This window comes from Lolium perenne, chromosome 4 (genome assembly GCF_019359855.2).
Source record: "Lolium perenne isolate Kyuss_39 chromosome 4, Kyuss_2.0, whole genome shotgun sequence".
Taxonomy (NCBI): Eukaryota; Viridiplantae; Streptophyta; class Magnoliopsida; order Poales; family Poaceae; genus Lolium; species Lolium perenne.
In genome coordinates this window covers 85,138,754-85,158,335 of record NC_067247.2, presented here as the reverse complement: position 1 = coordinate 85,158,335, position 19,582 = coordinate 85,138,754, and the positions used below count along the sequence as shown (strand labels likewise).

General features: G+C 40.3%; 1 pseudogene; it reads right to left on the bottom strand.

Annotated features, from left to right (window-relative positions):
- LOC127346964 (uncharacterized) overlaps positions 1-19,205 on the bottom strand; it is a 38,667-nt pseudogene extending 19,462 nt beyond the window's left edge.
- Positions 19,206-19,582: the final 377 nt, after the last annotated feature.

The following is a 19,582-nucleotide window of genomic DNA, read 5'->3' as shown; positions in this document are numbered from 1 at the left end:
CTGGAACGGGGAGAAGGATGTCGTCATCAACACCGAACGTGTGACCGAGTACGGAGGTGCTGCCCGATCGTGGCACCGTGATCAAGATCTTCTACGCGCTTTTGCAAGCGGCAAGTGATCGTCTACCGCAGCAATAAGAGCCTACTCTTATAAGCTTTGGAAATCTTCAAGGGTGAGTCTTGATCATCCCCTCGTTGCTCCCGTCTTCTAGATTGCATCTTGGCTTGGATTGCGTTCTCGCGGTAGGAAATTTTTTGTTTTCTATGCAACGAATCCCTACAGTGGTATCATGAGACTTGCTCCACGTTCGACATGCAACTTGTATTGCATAAGTGGCTTTGCGGGTGTCTGTCTCTCCCACCATAGTGAAGATTCAATTTACTCTTTCTATTGACAACACTAGTATCACCGTTGTGGTTCATGTTCGTAGGTAGATTAGATCTCACTCGAAAACCCTAAACCACGTAAAATATGCAAACCAAATTAGAGACGTCTAACTTGTTTTTGCAGGGTTTGGTGATGTGATATGGCCATGATGTGATGATGAATATGTATGAGATGATCATTATTGTATTGTGGCAACCGGCAGGAGCCTTATGGTTGTCTTTAAATTTCATGTTGAGTAGTATTTCAAAGTAGTTGTAATAGTTGCTACATGAGGTGAACAATCATGAAGACGGCGCCATGGACCTTGACGCTACGCCGACGATGATGGAGATCATGCCCGTTGATGATGGAGATCATGTCCGTGCTTTGGAGATGAAGATCGAAGGCGCAAAGACTAAAGGGCCATATCATATCACATATGAATTGTATGTGATGTTAATCCTTTATGCATCTTATTTTGCTTAGATCGCGACGGTAGCATTATAAGATGATCCCTCACATTAATATCAAGATAATAAAGTGTTCTTCCCTCGTATGCACCGTTGCACAGTTCGTCGTTTCAAAGCATCTCGTGATGATCGGATGTGATAGACTCAACGTTCACATACAACGGGTGTAAGCCATGTTGCACACGCAGAATACTTGGGTTTGCTTGACGAGCCTAGCATGTACAGACATGGCCTCGGGACAACGGAAACCGAAAGGTTGAACACGAGTCATATGGATGATATGATCAACATGTTGATGTTCACCATTGAAGCTACATCATCTCTCGTGATGATCGGTTTTGGTGTAGTGGATGTGGATCGTGTACCACTTAACAACTATGAGGGATGTTGTATTAAGTGGGAGTTCATTAGTAATTAGATTAAAACATGAACTAATTATCATAAACATAGTCTGAGTAGTATTTTGAATTAATTTATAGTATTGGCATCCGTTTTCTACCAAGCGCTAGTCTTATAATTGAGATAGAAATACTGTTAAAATCTGACAAGAAACTTTACTGATCGGTACCGTATTGTTAAAGAATCAAGAAATGATTAAGTCCTATTGCAAACTTTTAGTAAACCTCACATTGTTGATTCAAAGAGCTATGGTTTCAATTAGTACCTAAAGTTATCTTGTCTCCATGAAACTTGAAGTTCAAATCTGTTTGAAAAGTAAGGAGCTGAAAATTTAGTTTTCAGAAATAATCAAGGTATGAGATATATGTGATATCTAAGACCTTATTGCAAGATGATAGAATATAATTTGGTGAGACTACATAAACTCATAAGTTTTATGGGAATGTACGAAGGTTGAAGATGCAAGGCGTCCCAATCCTCCAACTATTGGAGCACTAACAATATTCGCATATCCATGAAGTAATCGTCCTTAGTATGCACTGTTGCTAAGACTCGTCGTTTCGAAGCATCACGTGATGATCGGGTGTTATAGATTCTACGTGTGCATACAACGGGTGCAAGCTAGATTTGCACATGCGAATACTGAGGTTAAACTTTACGAGCCTAGCATGTACAGACATGGTCTCGGAAAAGTCGTCATGATATGATGGATAAAAATTATGAGTGAAATTGTTCATCATATTACAAAGTTACTAATAGTGAAATCTGAAACACTTGTCATATGATGATCAACTTCAAAGTAAGAACCTCAAGGTTATTGGTATTTGACCAACAAACCTAGAAGTTATTGAAGGAGAATGAGGAAAACTAAAAGAGAAACTACAAAAAATATTTTGGCAGAAAGAAAAGAAAAGACTAGAAAGTCTAGTTCAGGTGTATATAAAAGATATACATGTTAGGGTTGTATTCCTAGTTTGGTCACTCAATGAAATTCTTCGGTATTTGTACCATATTGGTTGGTATGAAGTGTCATACAAAACAACGCAATACAAGAATATAATGGCCTAAGTGACTGACAAGGAATATGATAGAAATGCACGTCTAGAACAAAAATAAAGTGTTATTATGTTCGTCGTTGGCATTCTATCTAGCCCTTAGAATTTATAATAAAGAACTTAATAATTGTTATTTTGCTCTGGTCAAATGAAAACAATGAGTTGTTCAAATTATGACATTACTCCATGTACGATGGATAAGTTATTATAAATCTTAATGGTGAAAACAAACATACATAAACACTGACGCTAAAATGCCATAAGGCAAATGATTTGAATTCCACTTATTTGTGGAAACCGCCATTTAGGTCATGTTAGAGAGGAACGCATGAAGGAACTCCATGCAAATGGATTTTTGGAGTCATTTGATTTTTGAATCGTTTGGCGCTTGCAAATCTTTTCTAAAGAGAATGACTAAAATACCGTTCATAGGCCAAGAGTTGAACGGGCAACTAACTTAGTGGAAAAATACATGATGATGTATGTGGTTCACTGAGCATAGTTGTGTGCGGGAGATTCTTCTACTTCATGAAAACTTCCAACAATGAATTGAGTATATATGTATATATTCGATAAGAAAGAAGTTTGAAACATTTGAATGGATTCAAATAAATTTCAGCATGAGGTGGAAATCATCGTAATAGAAAAAGTCAAATATCTATGATTGGATCATAGTGGAAATATTTGAATTACGAGTTTTAGTGAACATCTAAGAGAGTTATGAAGTTGTTCTACAACTCACGTTTCTTGGAGTATCATAGTGATGATGGAGTATCCGAGAGATGTATCCAAACCTTGTTGGGTCAATGATGAGATAAAATATTGATGCTATTATATTTTTGTGGATTATGCTTTAGTGACTACCGCTTTTACACTAAATAGAGCATCATCATGATCCGTTGAAATGACACCATACGAGTTATGGCATGGGTATGAACCCTAATAGTCCTTTCTTAAATTTTGGAATGCATAGCATAAAGTAAATAAGTTTACAACCAAAATCGGATGAATGTCTTTGTTGGTTATCCCACATAATTGATTGGGAATTCTTTCCACTATGGAGACAAAGACAAAAGTGTTTGTCGATGTTTCTTACTTATTTCCAAGAAATTGTTTTTAGCGAAGTATTTGAGTGGGAGGACAATAAAACTTGATAAGGTTTATGAACCTGAGCATAATGATCAGAGTAGCGCAGCATCGGAATTGGTTCCAGAAGCGGCCACGACGATCATGGCTCCCATGTCTACAAAATGTTATAGTCATGGAGATCGAAGTACTTATTGAACCTTGTAGGTATGATTTACTTTGTGATCAAATAAATGATTTGTGAACAAAGGATTGTTTTTGAACAATGATAAACCAACTACAAACAAAGAAGTTATGATGGGCCCTGACTCCGTTAAAATGGCTATACGCCATGAAATCCAAGATAGATGAATACTTTTTGAAAGTAAATGGATCTATAAAATTGATGGACTTGGATGGAATATCCTTGAATAAGCTCGACTTGTCGAAAAGTTGTTTACGACAAAGTTCAAAGAGTTGACTACGATAAGATTAGATCTTCCGTAGCAATGCTTATAGTCTATGTGGATTATTCTAGTAATCACTACATATTTCTTTTATGAGATATGTTAGTAGGATGGCAAAATATATTACTTAACAGAAGTGTGTATTAAAGGTGTATACAAGATACAACCAAGAGTTTTGCTAGTCCGTAGAATACTAGATAGGAATACAAACTTCAATTGGATGAAGTGAGTATTGCGGAGTTGGAATCTTCACCGGATGAAATGATCAAAGAGTTATGATTTCATCAGAGACGATGAAGAGGCTTGCATTTGCAAGAAATTAAGTGGGAGCGCTGAGACATATTTGTAATACTTTATGTAGGTGACATATCGTTGATTATAAATAATGTAATTATATAATTGATTAAAAAGGTTTCATTGAGAATTAAACTTTAATGAAAGGATATGAACTGAAACATATTTAGTGTCAAGATCTATGAAGATGGATTGAAACACATAAAAGTTTAAGTTAAAAAGTACATAGAATGAATATTGAGGTAGTTCAATATAAAGAAGGTGTTCTTTTCATGTGAAGGTTTTACAAGACTTGAGTGTATTTGACACTCAATGAGTAAAAACACATGAGTGATTTTAGATCACGAATAATATGTACAATATCAGATGTCCTATGCTCTAAATGGTTAGGAGCATATACCAGAATGATTCATGTGATGATCATTGGATAAACAGTAAAGAATATCCCTGAGTACTTTAGAAGAACCAAGGATATATAGTTTTGTATGAGTAATGACAAACAAATCATTGTAAGGTGTTGCAACGATATTAGTTTGGTCACATATAAAAATAAAATTTCAATCTCAAATTAGGATAAGTGTTGTTTAAAAGGTAGCACAATGAGCTAGAATTTGTCTATGCTAGATTTAGATGAGTTCTAAATGTTGTGACGGATTCTACAAACGAAGGCAGAATATGTCATTGTTTTGACAATGACTGAGGATGTTAAGTCAAGAGGTTCTTTGAGAACTTGGTGTAGTTCCGATAGTGTCAGAACTTTGAAGCTATATTGTGTATGACAATATTAGTGACATATTTCAGACCGCGGAATTAAGGTTCCACCAGAAGATCAAACATATTTAATGCCGACTCATTTGGAAAATGAGTGATGCGTGAAGACGCAAATGAATTGCAAAATACGTACGTTTCTGAGTGTGTCAGAACCGTTGACTAAAGCTCTCCCTAGGGCAAAGTATGACCAACACCAGAATGCCATGGGTGTTAGGTACATTACAATGTAATCTAGATTATTGACTCTAGTGCAAGTGGGAGACTGTTGGAGATATGCCCAAGAGGCAATAATAAAAGTGGTTATTATATATCTTTATGTTTATGATAAATGTTTATATACCATGCTATAATTGTATTAACCGAAACATTGATACATGTGTGTTATGTAAACAACAATGAGTCCCTAGTAAAGCCTCTTAACTAGCTTGTTGATTAATAGATGATTAGTTTCATAATCATGAACATTGGATGTTATTAATAACAAGGTTATATCATTATGTGAATGATGTAATGGATACACCCAATTAAGCGTAGCATAAGATCACGCTATTAAGTTATTTGCTATAAGCTTTCGATACATAGTTACCTAGTCCTTATGACCATGAGATCATGTAAATCACTTATGTCGAAAAGGTACTTTGATTACATCAAACGCCACTGCGTAAATGGGTGGTTATAAAGGTGGGATTAAGTATCCGGAAAGTATGAGTTGAGGCATATGGATCAACAGTGGGATTTGTCCATCCCGATGACGGATAGATATACTCTGGGCCCTCTCGGTGGAATGTCGTCTAATATCTTGCAAGCATATGAATAAGTTCATAAGAGACCACATACCACGGTACGAGTAAAGAGTACTTGTCAGGAGACGAGGTTGAACAAGGTATAGAGTGATACCGATGATCAAACCTCGGACAAGTAAAATATCGCGTGACAAAGGGAATTGGTATCGTATGTGAATGGTTCATTCAATCACTAAGTCATCGTTGAATATGTGGGAGCCATTATGGATCTCCAGATCCCGCTATTGGTTATTGGTCGGAGAGAGATCTCGACCATGTCTACATAGTTCGCGAACCGTAGGGTGACACACTTAAGGTTTGATGTCATTTAAGTAGATATGGAATAAGGAATGGAGTTCGAAGTTTTGTTCGGAGTCTCGGATGGGATCCAGGACATCACGAGGAGGTCCGGAATGGTCTGGAGAATAAGATTCATATATAGGAAGTCATATTCCAAGTTTGGAAATGATCCGGTGCATTTATGGCAGGTTCTAGAAGGTTCCAGAAAAGTCCGGAAGAAATCACCATGGAAAGTGGAGTCCCGAAGGGACTCCACCTTGCATGGCCAGCCAAACCCTAAAGGGTGGAGTCCCAGGTGGACTCCACCATAGGTGGCCGGCCACCCCACCTAAGGGAAAGGTGGGAGTCCCACCTTGGGTAGGACTCCCCCCTTGAGTAGGTTTCCCACCTATGGGAGGTTTTGTTGTTGGGGTCTTATTCGAAGACTTGGACTACAACTCTTGGGGATTTCCACCTATATAATGAGGGGCATATGGGAGGGCCCGGCCACACCAAGCCACTCTTGGCCGCAGCCCCCAAGTGGCCGGCGCCCAAGCCCCCTCTCCCCAAACCCCAGCTACCTCTCCTCCACATACAACTCCCGCATACGCTTAGGCGAAGCCCTGCCGGAGTTCTCCACCACCACCGCCACCATGCCGTCGTGCTGCCGGGATTCCGAGGAGGATCTACTACTTCCGCTGCCCGCTGGAACGGGGAGAAGGACGTCGTCATCAACACCGAACGTGTGACCGAGTACGGAGGTGCTGCCCGATCGTGGCACCGTGATCAAGATCTTCTACGCGCTTTTGCAAGCGGCAAGTGATCGTCTACCGCAGCAATAAGAGCCTACTCTTATAGGCTTTGGAAATCTTCAAGGGTGAGTCTTGATCATCCCCTCGTTGCTCCCGTATTCTAGATTGCATCTTGGCTTGGATTGCGTTCTCCCGGTAGGAAATTTTTTGTTTTCTATGCAACGAATCCCTACAGTGGTATCAGAGCCGTGTCTATGCATAGATGGTTGCACGAGTAGAACACAATTGTTTTGTGGGCGTTGATGCTTATGTTGTCTTTAGTTCGAGTACTTTGCATCTTTGTGGCATGGTGGGATGAAGCGGCTCGGGCTAACTTTACATGACCGCGTTCATGAGACTTGCTCCACGTTCGACATGCAACTTGTATTGCATAAGTGGCTTTGCGGGTGTCTGTCTCTCCCACCATAGTGAAGATTCAATTTACTCTTTCTATTGACAACACTAGTATCACCGTTGTGGTTCATGTTCGTAGGTAGATTAGATCTCACTCGAAAACCCTAAACCACGTAAAATATGCAAACCAAATTAGAGACGTCTAACTTGATTTTGCAGGGTTTGGTGATGTGATATGGCCATGATGTGATGATGAATATGTATGAGATGATCATTATTGTATTGTGGCAACCGGCAGGAGCCTTATGGTTGTCTTTAAATTTCATGTTGAGTAGTATTTCAAAGTAGTTGTAATAGTTGCTACATGAGGTGAACAATCATGAAGACGGCGCCATGGACCTTGACGCTACGCCGACGATGATGGAGATCATGCCCGTTGATGATGGAGATCATGTTCGTGCTTTGGAGATGAAGATCGAAGGCGCAAAGACTAAAGGGCCATATCATATCACATATGAATTGCATGTGATGTTAATCCTTTATGCATCTTATTTTGCTTAGATCACGACGGTAGCATTATAAGATGATCCCTCACATTAATATCAAGATAATAAAGTGTTCTTCCCTCGTATGCACCGTTGCACAGTTCGTCGTTTCAAAGCATCTCGTGATGATCGGATGTGATAGACTCAACGTTCACATACAATGGGTGTAAGCCATGTTGCACACGCGGAATACTTGGGTTTGCTTGACGAGCCTAGCATGTACAGACATGGCCTCGGGACAACGGAAACCGAAAGGTTGAACACGAGTCATATGGATGATATGATCAACATGTTGATGTTCACCATTGAAGCTACATCATCTCTCGTGATGATCGGTTTTGGTGTAGTGGATGTGGATCGTGTACCACTTAACAACTATGAGGGATGTTGTATTAAGTGGGAGTTCATTAGTAATTAGATTAAAACATGAACTAATTATCATAAACATAGTCTGAGTAGTATTTTGAATTAATTTATAGTATTGGCATCCGTTTTCTACCAAGCGCTAGTCTTATAATTGAGATAGAAATACTGTTAAAATCTGACAAGAAACTTTACGGACTGGTACCGTATTGTTAAAGAATCAAGAAATGATTAAGTCCTATTGCAAACTTTTAGTAAACCTCACATTGTTGATTCAAAGAGCTATGGTTTCAATTAGTACCTAAAGTTATCTTGTCTCCATGAAACTTGAAGTTCAAATCTGTTTGAAAAGTAAGGAGATGAAAATTTAGTTTTCAGAAATAATCAAGGTATGAGATATATGTGATATCTAAGACCTTATTGCAAGATGATATAATATAATTTGGTGAGACTACATAAACTCATAAGTTTTATGGGAATGTACGAAGGTTGAAGATGCAAGGCGTCCCAATCCTCCAACTATTGGAGCACTAACAATATTCGCATATCCATGAAGTAATCGTCCTTAGTATGCACTGTTGCTAAGACTCGTCGTTTCGAAGCATCACGTGATGATCGGGTGTTATAGATTCTACGTGTGCATACAACGGGTGCAAGCTAGATTTGCACATGCGAATACTGAGGTTAAACTTTACGAGCCTAGCATGTACAGACATGGTCTCGGAAAAGTCGTCATGATATGATGGATAAAAATTATGAGTGAAATTGTTCATCATATTACAAAGTTACTAATAGTGAAATCTGAAACACTTGTCATATGATGATCAACTTCAAAGTAAGAACCTCAAGGTTATTGGTATTTGACCAACAAACCTAGAAGTTATTGAAGGAGAATGAGGAAAACTAAAAGAGAAACTACAAAAAATATTTTGGCAGAAAGAAAAGAAAAGACTAGAAAGTCTAGTTCAGGTGTATATAAAAGATATACATGTTAGGGTTGTATTCCTAGTTTGGTCACTCAATGAAATTCTTCGGTATTTGTACCATATTGGTTGGTATGAAGTGTCATACAAAACAACGCAATACAAGAATATAATGGCCTAAGTGACTGACAAGGAATATGATAGAAATGCACGTCTAGAACAAAAATAAAGTGTTATTATGTTCGTCGTTGGCATTCTATCTAGCCCTTAGAATTTATAATAAAGAACTTAATAATTGTTATTTTGCTCTGGTCAAATGAAAACAATGAGTTGTTCAAATTATGACATTACTCCATGTACGATGGATAAGTTATTATAAATCTTAATGGTGAAAACAAACATACATAAACACTGACGCTAAAATGCCATAAGGCAAATGATTTGAATTCCACTTATTTGTGGAAACCGCCATTTAGGTCATGTTAGAGAGGAACGCATGAAGGAACTCCATGCAAATGGATTTTTGGAGTCATTTGATTTTTGAATCGTTTGGCGCTTGCAAATCTTTTCTAAAGAGAATGACTAAAATACCGTTCATAGGCCAAGAGTTGAACGGGCAACTAACTTAGTGGAAAAATACATGATGATGTATGTGGTTCACTGAGCATAGTTGTGTGCGGGAGATTCTTCTACTTCATGAAAACTTCCAACAATGAATTGAGTATATATGTATATATTCGATAAGAAAGAAGTTTGAAACATTTGAATGGATTCAAATAAATTTCAGCATGAGGTGGAAATCATCGTAATAGAAAAAGTCAAATATCTATGATTGGATCATAGTGGAAATATTTGAATTACGAGTTTTAGTGAACATCTAAGAGAGTTATGAAGTTGTTCTACAACTCACGTTTCTTGGAGTATCATAGTGATGATGGAGTATCCGAGAGATGTATCCAAACCTTGTTGGGTCAATGATGAGATAAAATATTGATGCTATTATATTTTTGTGGATTATGCTTTAGTGACTACCGCTTTTACACTAAATAGAGCATCATCATGATCCGTTGAAATGACACCATACGAGTTATGGCATGGGTATGAACCCTAATAGTCCTTTCTTAAATTTTGGAATGCATAGCATAAAGTAAATAAGTTTACAACCAAAATCGGATGAATGTCTTTGTTGGTTATCCCACATAATTGATTGGGAATTCTTTCCACTATGGAGACAAAGACAAAAGTGTTTGTCGATGTTTCTTACTTATTTCCAAGAAATTGTTTTTAGCGAAGTATTTGAGTGGGAGGACAATAAAACTTGATAAGGTTTATGAACCTGAGCATAATGATCAGAGTAGCGCAGCATCGAATTGGTTCCAAGCGGCCACGACGATCATGGCTCCCATGTCTACAAAATGTTATAGTCATGGAGATCGAAGTACTTATTGAACCTTGTAGGTATGATTTACTTTGTGATCAAATAAATGATTTGTGAACAAAGGATTGTTTTTGAACAATGATAAACCAACTACAAACAAAGAAGTTATGATGGGCCCTGACTCCGTTAAAATGGCTATACGCCATGAAATCCAAGATAGATGAATACTTTTTGAAAGTAAATGGATCTATAAAATTGATGGACTTGGATGGAATATCCTTGAATAAGCTCGACTTGTCGAAAAGTTGTTTACGACAAAGTTCAAAGAGTTGACTACGATAAGATTAGATCTTCCGTAGCAATGCTTATAGTCTATGTGGATTATTCTAGTAATCACTACATATTTCTTTTATGAGATATGTTAGTAGGATGGCAAAATATATTACTTAACAGAAGTGTGTATTAAAGGTGTATACAAGATACAACCAAGAGTTTTGCTAGTCCGTAGAATACTAGATAGGAATACAAACTTCAATTGGATGAAGTGAGTATTGCGGAGTTGGAATCTTCACCGGATGAAATGATCAAAGAGTTATGATTTCATCAGAGACGATGAAGAGGCTTGCATTTGCAAGAAATTAAGTGGGAGCGCTGAGACATATTTGTAATACTTTATGTAGGTGACATATCGTTGATTATAAATAATGTAATTATATAATTGATTAAAAAGGTTTCATTGAGAATTAAACTTTAATGAAAGGATATGAACTGAAACATATTTAGTGTCAAGATCTATGAAGATGGATTGAAACACATAAAAGTTTAAGTTAAAAAGTACATAGAATGAATATTGAGGTAGTTCAATATAAAGAAGGTGTTCTTTTCATGTGAAGGTTTTACAAGACTTGAGTGTATTTGACACTCAATGAGTAAAAACACATGAGTGATTTTAGATCACGAATAATATGTACAATATCAGATGTCCTATGCTCTAAATGGTTAGGAGCATATACCAGAATGATTCATGTGATGATCATTGGATAAACAGTAAGAATATCCCTGAGTACTTTAGAAGAACCAAGGATATATAGTTTTGTATGAGTAATGACAAACAAATCGTTGTAAGGTGTTGCAACGATATTAGTTTGGTCACATATAAAAATAAAATTTCAATCTCAAATTAGGCTAAGTGTTGTTTAAAAGGTAGCACAATGAGCTAGAATTTGTCTATGCTAGATTTAGATGAGTTCTAAATGTTGTGACGGATTCTACAAACGAGCAGTAATATGTCATTGTTTTGACAATGACTGAGGATGTTAAGTCAAGAGGTTCTTTGAGAACTTGGTGTAGTTCCGATAGTGTCAGAACTTTGAAGCTATATTGTGTATGACAATATTAGTGACATATTTCAGACCGCGGAATTAAGGTTCCACCAGAAGACCAAACATATTTAATGCCGACTCATTTGGAAAATGAGTGATGCGTGAAGACGCAAATGAATTGCAAAATACATACGTTTCTGAGTGTGTCAGAACCGTTGACTAAAGCTCTCCCTAGGGCAAAGTATGACCAACACCAGAATGCCATGGGTGTTAGGTACATTACAATGTAATCTAGATTATTGACTCTAGTGCAAGTGGGAGACTGTTGGAGATATGCCCAAGAGGTAATAATAGAAGTGGTTATTATATATCTTTATGTTTATGATAAATGTTTATATACCATGCTATAATTGTATTAACCGAAACATTGATACATGTGTGTTATGTAAACAACAATGAGTCCCTAGTAAAGCCTCTTAACTAGCTTGTTGATTAATAGATGATTAGTTTCATAATCATGAACATTGGATGTTATTAATAACAAGGTTATATCATTATGTGAATGATGTAATGGATACACCCAATTAAGCGTAGCATAAGATCACGTCATTAAGTTATTTGCTATAAGCTTTCGATACATAGTTACCTAGTCCTTATGACCATGAGATCATGTAAATCACTTATGCTGGAAAGGTACTTTGATTACATCAAACGCCACGTAAATGGGTGGTTATAAAGGTGGGATTAAGTATCCGGAAAGTATGAGTTGAGGCATATGGATCAACAGTGGGATTTGTCCATCCCGATGACGGATAGATATACTCTGGGCCCTCTCGGTGGAATGTCGTCTAATGTCTTGCAAGCATATGAATAAGTTCATAAGAGACCACATACCACGGTACGAGTAAAGAGTACTTGTCAGGAGACGAGGTTGAACAAGGTATAGAGTGATACCGATGATCAAACCTCGGACAAGTAAAATATCGCGTGACAAAGGGAATTGGTATCGTATGTGAATGGTTCATTCGATCACTAAGTCATCGTTCAATATGTGGGAGCCATTATGGATCTCCAGATCCCGCTATTGGTTATTGGTCGGAGAGAGATCTCGACCATGTCTACATAGTTCGCGAACCGTAGGGTGACACACTTAAGGTTTGATGTCGTTTAGGTAGATATGGAATAAGGAATGGAGTTTGAAGTTTTGTTCGGAGTCTCGGATGGGATCCAGGACATCACGAGGAGGTCCGGAATGGTCCGGAGAATAAGATTCATATATAGGAAGTCATATTCCAAGTTTGGAAATGATCCGGTGCATTTATGGCAGGTTCTAGAAGGTTCTAGAAAAGTCCGGAAGAAATCACCATGGAAAGTGGAGTCCCGAAGGGACTCCACCTTGCATGGCCAGCCAAACCCTAAAGGGTGGAGTCCCAGGTGGACTCCACCATAGGTGGCCGGCCACCCCACCTAAGGGAAAGGTGGGAGTCCCACCTTGGGTAGGACTCCCCCCTTGAGTAGGTTTCCCACCTATGGGAGGTTTTGTTGTTGGGGTCTTATTCGAAGACTTGGACTACAACTCTTGGGGATTTCCACCTATATAATGAGGGGCATAGGGGAGGGGCCGGCCACACCAAGCCACTCTTGGCCGCAGCCCCCAAGTGGCCGGCGCCCAAGCCCCCTCTCCCCGAACCCCAGCTACCTCTCCTCCACATACAACTCCCGCATACGCTTAGGCGAAGCCGTGCCGGAGTTCTCCACCACCACCGCCACCACGCCGTCGTGCTGCCGGGATTCCAAGGAGGATCTACTACTTCCGCTGCCCGCTGGAACGGGGAGAAGGACGTCGTCATCAACACCGAACGTGTGACCGAGTACGGAGGTGCTGCCCGATCGTGGCACCGTGATCAAGATCTTCTACGCGCTTTTGCAAGTGGCAAGTGATCGTCTACCGCAGCAATAAGAGCCTACTCTTATAGGCTTTGGAAATCTTCAAGGGTGAGTCTTGATCATCCCCTCGTTGCTCCCGTCTTCTAGATTGCATCTTGGCTTGGATTGCGTTCTCGCGGTAGGAAATTTTTTGTTTTCTATGCAACGAATCCCTACACCTCGCCCCTGGCCGGCCCTCTCCGGCTCCACCATGGCCGACACTCTCCAGCGCCGCCTCGCCCCTGGCGCATCTCCGGCCTCCCCCGCACCAGCTCGGCACCCGGCAGCCCCACGCGGCCGCAGCTCCAGCCCTTCCCCCTGTCCAGCCGCGGATCTCGTGCACCTCGCCGGCTGTCTGGCGCTTCTCCCTGCCCGCCGTCGTCAGAAGAATCTCGGGCTCGCCGGCCGGTGGTCTGCTCCCCTTGCCCCATTTACATTTCGATTTTGCAGATTTGGTGGAGAAGAAGAAGTGCTGATTAAAATTGAAATTTTGCAATTCCACACAATGTGCATCCAAACAAGATTTAGAATTCCATTGATCTTTTGATTCTATAGCTGAATACCACGCGCATCCAAACAACATTTGTGGTATTGAATTGAATTGGTTGATTTGGTTTTCCATTGCCAATTAAATTCAGAGCCCAATTCGTTGCAACCAAACACAGCATGAATCTATTGCTTTATGAGTTAACTCTTATGCAAGACTTATTGATGCTTGTCTTGAAAGTACTATTCATGAAAAGTCTTTGCTATATGATTCAGTTGTTTAATCATTGTCTTTACCATTGCTTTGAATCACTGCATTCATCTCATATGCTTTACAATAGTATTGATCAAGATCATGTTGGTAGCATGTCACTTAAGAAATTATCCTTGTTATCGTTTACCTACTCGAGGGCGAGTAGGAACTAAGCTTGGGGATGCTTGATACGTCTCCAACGTATCTATAATTTCTTATGTTCCATGCTAGTTTTATGACAATACCTACATGTTTTATTCATACTTTATATCGTTTTGATGCGTTTTCCGGAACTAACCTATTGACAAGATGCCGAAGTGCCGCTCTCCTGTCTGCTGTTTTTGGTTTCAGAAATCCTAGTAAGGAAATATTCTCGGAATTGGACGAAATCAACGCCCAGTATCTTATTTTTCCACGAAGCTTCCAGAACACCGGAGAGAGACCAGAGGGGAGCCAGGGGCCCCACACGCCAGGGCGGCGCGGCCAAGGGGTGGGGCGCGCCGCCCTATTGTGTGGCCCAACCAGGGCCCCTCCGAGGCTGCCCTTCCGCCTACTTAAAGCCTTCGTCGCGAAAACCCTAAAGGAATAAGCCACGATACGGGAAAAGTTCCAGAGCCGCCGCCATCGCGAAGCCAAGATTCGGGGGACAGAAGTCTCTGTTCCGGCTCCCTGCCGGGACGGGGAAGTGCCCCCGGAAGGCATCTCCATCGACATCACCGCCATCTTCATCGCCGCTGCTGTCTCCCATGATGAGGAGGGAGTAGTTCTCCATCGAGGCTAAGGGCTGTACCGGTAGCTATGTGGTTAATCTCTCTCTCATGTACCTCAATACAATGATCTCATGAATTGCCTTGCACGATTGAGATCCATATGGTGAGCTTTGTATCACTATTAATCTATGTACTACTCTAGTGATGTTATTAAAGTAGTCTATTCCCCCTTCATGATGTAAAGGTGACGGTGTGTGCATCATGTAGTACTTGGCGTAGTTTATGATTGTAATCTCTTGTAGATTATGGAGTTAACTATTACTATGATAGTATTGATGTGATCTATTCCTCCTTTCATAGTCTGTCGGTGACGGTGTGCATGCTATGTTAGTACTCGGTATAATTGCGTTGGTCTATCATGCACTCTAAGGTTATTTAAATATGAACATCGAATGTTGTGGAGCTTGTTAACTCCGGCATTGAGGTGCTTTTGTAGCCCTACACAATTAATGGTGTTTGCCATCCAACAAGAGAGTGTAGAGTGGTTTTATTATGTGATCAATGTTGAGAGTGTCCACTAGTGAAAGTATGATCCCTAGGCCTTGTTTCCAAATACTGCAATCATCGCTTATTTACTATTTTACTGCATCTTTACTTCCTGCAATATTACTACCATCAACTGCACGCCAGCAAGCTATTTTCTGGCGCCGTTACTACTGCTCATATTTATTCATACCACTTGTATTTCACTATCTCTTCGCCGAACTAGTGCACCTATACATCTGACAAGTGTATTGGGTGTGTTGGGGACACAAGAGACTTCTTGTATCGTGATTGCAGGGTTGCTTGAGAGGGATATCTTTGACCTCTTCCTCCCTGAGTTCGATAAACCTTGGGTGATCCACTTAAGGGAAACTTGCTGCTGTTCTACAAACCTCTGCTCTTGGAGGCCCAACACTGTCTACAGGAATAGAAGCGTGCGTAGACATCAAGCCCCGCCCCGCGCCGACCTGCCGCGCGCCGCCCCGCGCCCGCCAGGCTCCGCTCAGCGCCACCCCGCGCCCCCTGGCTCCGTTCCGCCCCGCGCTCGTGCAACCCCGCGCCCCCAGCTCCGCTCCGCCCGCGCTCGTGCAGCCCCCGCGCCGCCCCTGCCCCGGTGCCGCCCGCCCTGCCCGGCCCCGCCTCGTCGAGCTCGACCCGCTTCCCCTGCCCCGGTGAGCTCGACCCGGCCTCCCCTGCCCCGCCCCGGCCAGCCTCGCCCGGCCTGCCCCCGCCTCGGCCAGCCCCGCCACGAGCTCGCCCCGCCCCGCGCCACCCCACGCCGCGGCCAGCTCATCCCGCCCCGCGCCGCCCCACGCCGAAGCGAGCTCGCCGGAATTTGTTTGACCTTCGGCCGGATTTTGTCGAATTTGGTCCTATTCCGGTAGTCCTCCGGCGGAAGTGCACTGTTCCGAGCTGAAGTTTCAGCCCGCCAAAACACCACTAGGAGTACAGTTCGCGTTCAGTTCAACCTTTCGACCCCTACAAATAGGAGCCAGAGTTTGGTTTCAGTCTCGGCCCGTAAATTTTTTTTCGGTTTCGTCCCGTTTACAGTAACTGATCTGCGCCGATTTTCGAACTGAACCCGTATACTAGCGGTTATTTTTCGGTTTTGGGATTTTTACGGGCTCTGTTACAGATGCTCTTATGCTCCCTTCATCTGAAAAATATATTTTAAATTTTTAGAAATTCCAACAATTTTTTTTGCATTTACATCGTCAATTTATGTGTATTTGTACATGTTCACGAAAAAATAATATTTATTTGTAGTCAATGTAAAATAGATAATATATGTCTCAGAAAAGCCTTATTTTTAGGACCAAATTTAGTTCTTTTTGCACATCCCAAACGACAAGTCGATTTTTCACAGAAAGACTTTATGCGCATGTAGCGTGTGAAGATTTTTCTGACATTTCATAATGCATGATGTATTTCAAAATAAATGGAGCATATACACACAAGAGCCAAAACATCACTCCCGTTGGTTATATACATTGTTACATATTTTGCGTTATATTTATCATTTCTCTCGGTTTCATATGTTAATACATATTTCTTGTGAGTTGGGTCATGTAAATGTATATTTTGCTTTTGCAAGGATACTAGTTTACAAGCTACACATTTTTCCTACAAGCCCTACAAAAACACTTCAGCATTTTGTATCTCGTAGAACCTTCTACCAAGAAATTTAATGATACTCATAAAACAAAAACAGATATAATCACATTGTATGACACCTAAGGGGCACCATATTAAAAAAATGTGTTTTTGTCAATCTTTTTCTTTGTTGAGATTTAGACATTGCCAAATCACTTTAGTTAGGTATACTTGCAATATTCTAAGCTAAATTTTAATTCGTGGCATAAGTTACAACACAAGATTCCATATTAAGACGGAGCAAAAATCATCTATTAAAAAGAAAAAAATGTTTAATATAAACATAACGTTTCGACGCAGTTATTTGCAAACTTGTCTTGTTTTGTTAGTGCCTTAGTTTAGAACATGCTAGCAATGCAAGAACTGATCTAACAATACATTCTAATGAACAGTAATGTGAATATAAAAAGTATAAAGCAAATTCCTGGAGTTCGCACATTACTTCACATGTAACTTAGAACATTGCAGCTAATACAAACCATACTAGACAGTAGGTAATAAATATTCAACAAATTTGAAAGCAAAAATGAAATAAAGATAAAGTAGACATAAACTTTGCATGGAATATTAAATATAAGTTGGTTGCAAACCTGGCGGAAGATTCTTAGTCCATTTTTCCGTAGACCACCAACTTGAGAAGTTGAGAAAAATGCATATCCTTCTGTTGGCCGGAGCTCAGAATCTCTTCGGTCTACTTTATAAGTATAACTTAAAGCAAAAGGCAGATCACTTCCTAAATACCTCTTTATAGATTCGGATGCCATTTGCGAGGGATCAATTAAGGTACGCCATCCCAGATTATAAGACACATTATGGTGCGAGTTTGAAAGCAAACTAACGGAAAGGCTAAGAAGACGCCGAGCCAACAAAACTGTTGATATCGATTGAAGTATTGGCAGTTGTACTCCTATACCTATCTCTAATGACTGATCCCAACCATATGTCGCTGAAGTATCCTTATGTCCCTGTAACCACATAGGTTCTTCAACATGAGCCATCCTTCAATTGACAATGACCGTATCTAAATATAAGCATTTGTGTGGAAATGTTTCATATACTGAATGCAATTTAATAGTAATGCATGAGCCAATCAATATTTTCAGTGCGCTCTTAGTTTGTTAACTCTAAGTGTAAGCTAGAATTCAAAATGATGTCACACAACACAGGAAAACTTATATTTTAGCCACAAAATAAGATTTTTCGCATGGTTTTGCTTCCTGACTAGCGTTCATTGCCTGTCGTTACAAGTAATTAAGTACACGATACAATGTTGTATGGAAACAACAATTATATATGTTTCCTTATTGACAGTTCTTCAATGGTTTTCTTGGGAAGATAGTTGTATGCCAAAGATCAGGATGATATACATGTATTTAGTGGAGTGCTCTAAAATAACGGTAAAGAATTGAAAGTCACGATCACGTAAAGTATGAAATCATATAGTATAATTATTAGAACAAACAGATGTATCATTGTCAAATGATAGAGGACATATGCCAACTTCGGAGGTGATACAAAGACGCACCAACGCAACCAAAGAAGACTCTAAGCATTAGTGCTTCATCTCATTCCACCAACAGAGTCACGCAATGTAGCTGAATAGTGGGGAACCAGTAACGGTAACTTCAGAGACTTTGGTTTGCTAGCAATGCAACAAATGAACTACACACATAGTAATATTATCAATATGTCTAGTGCTTAATTCAGCACAACTTTCTCTGTCCGACACATCTCCAACAGAATAAGTACCAAAATGAGGGAATTTTGTGTTGCAATTTTACATTCATACTCAAGAGCGTCTAAGTATTCACCAATTAACAACGAAAATATGATTATGCCAATCAGACATCTTCACCTGTGGCTAGGAGGACCTGTCGATGCTTCCGAGAGGAACCGCGTGGCTGACTCCACCACTTCGATGACAACATCGGCAGTATCGGGAAACTCACACAGGCCGGCGTCAAGTCTGATGGAGACTGATTCGAACGAGTTATCGCGGTGCAGCACCATGGTGGCAAGTCTGGAGGCTATCAACGGGTCTGCATGGTGTCGGCAGAGTAGAGAAGGTCGGTGACCTCCAGATCAGGGAGTCGTGGGTCCTTGGACATATGCCAACTTCGGAGGTGATACAAATACGCACCAACGCAACCAAAGAAGACTCTAAGCATTAGTGCTTCATCTCATTCCACCAACAGAGTCACGCAATGTAGCTGAATAGTGGGGAACCAGTAACGGTAACTTCAGAGACTTTGGTTTGCTAGCAATGCAACAAATGAACTACACACATATAATATTATCAATATGTCTAGTGCTTATATACGAGAGATTGGATCGGTGAAGGGAGAGAGAGAGATATGCGATGAGGCGATGGCCAACAGGTCCATGTC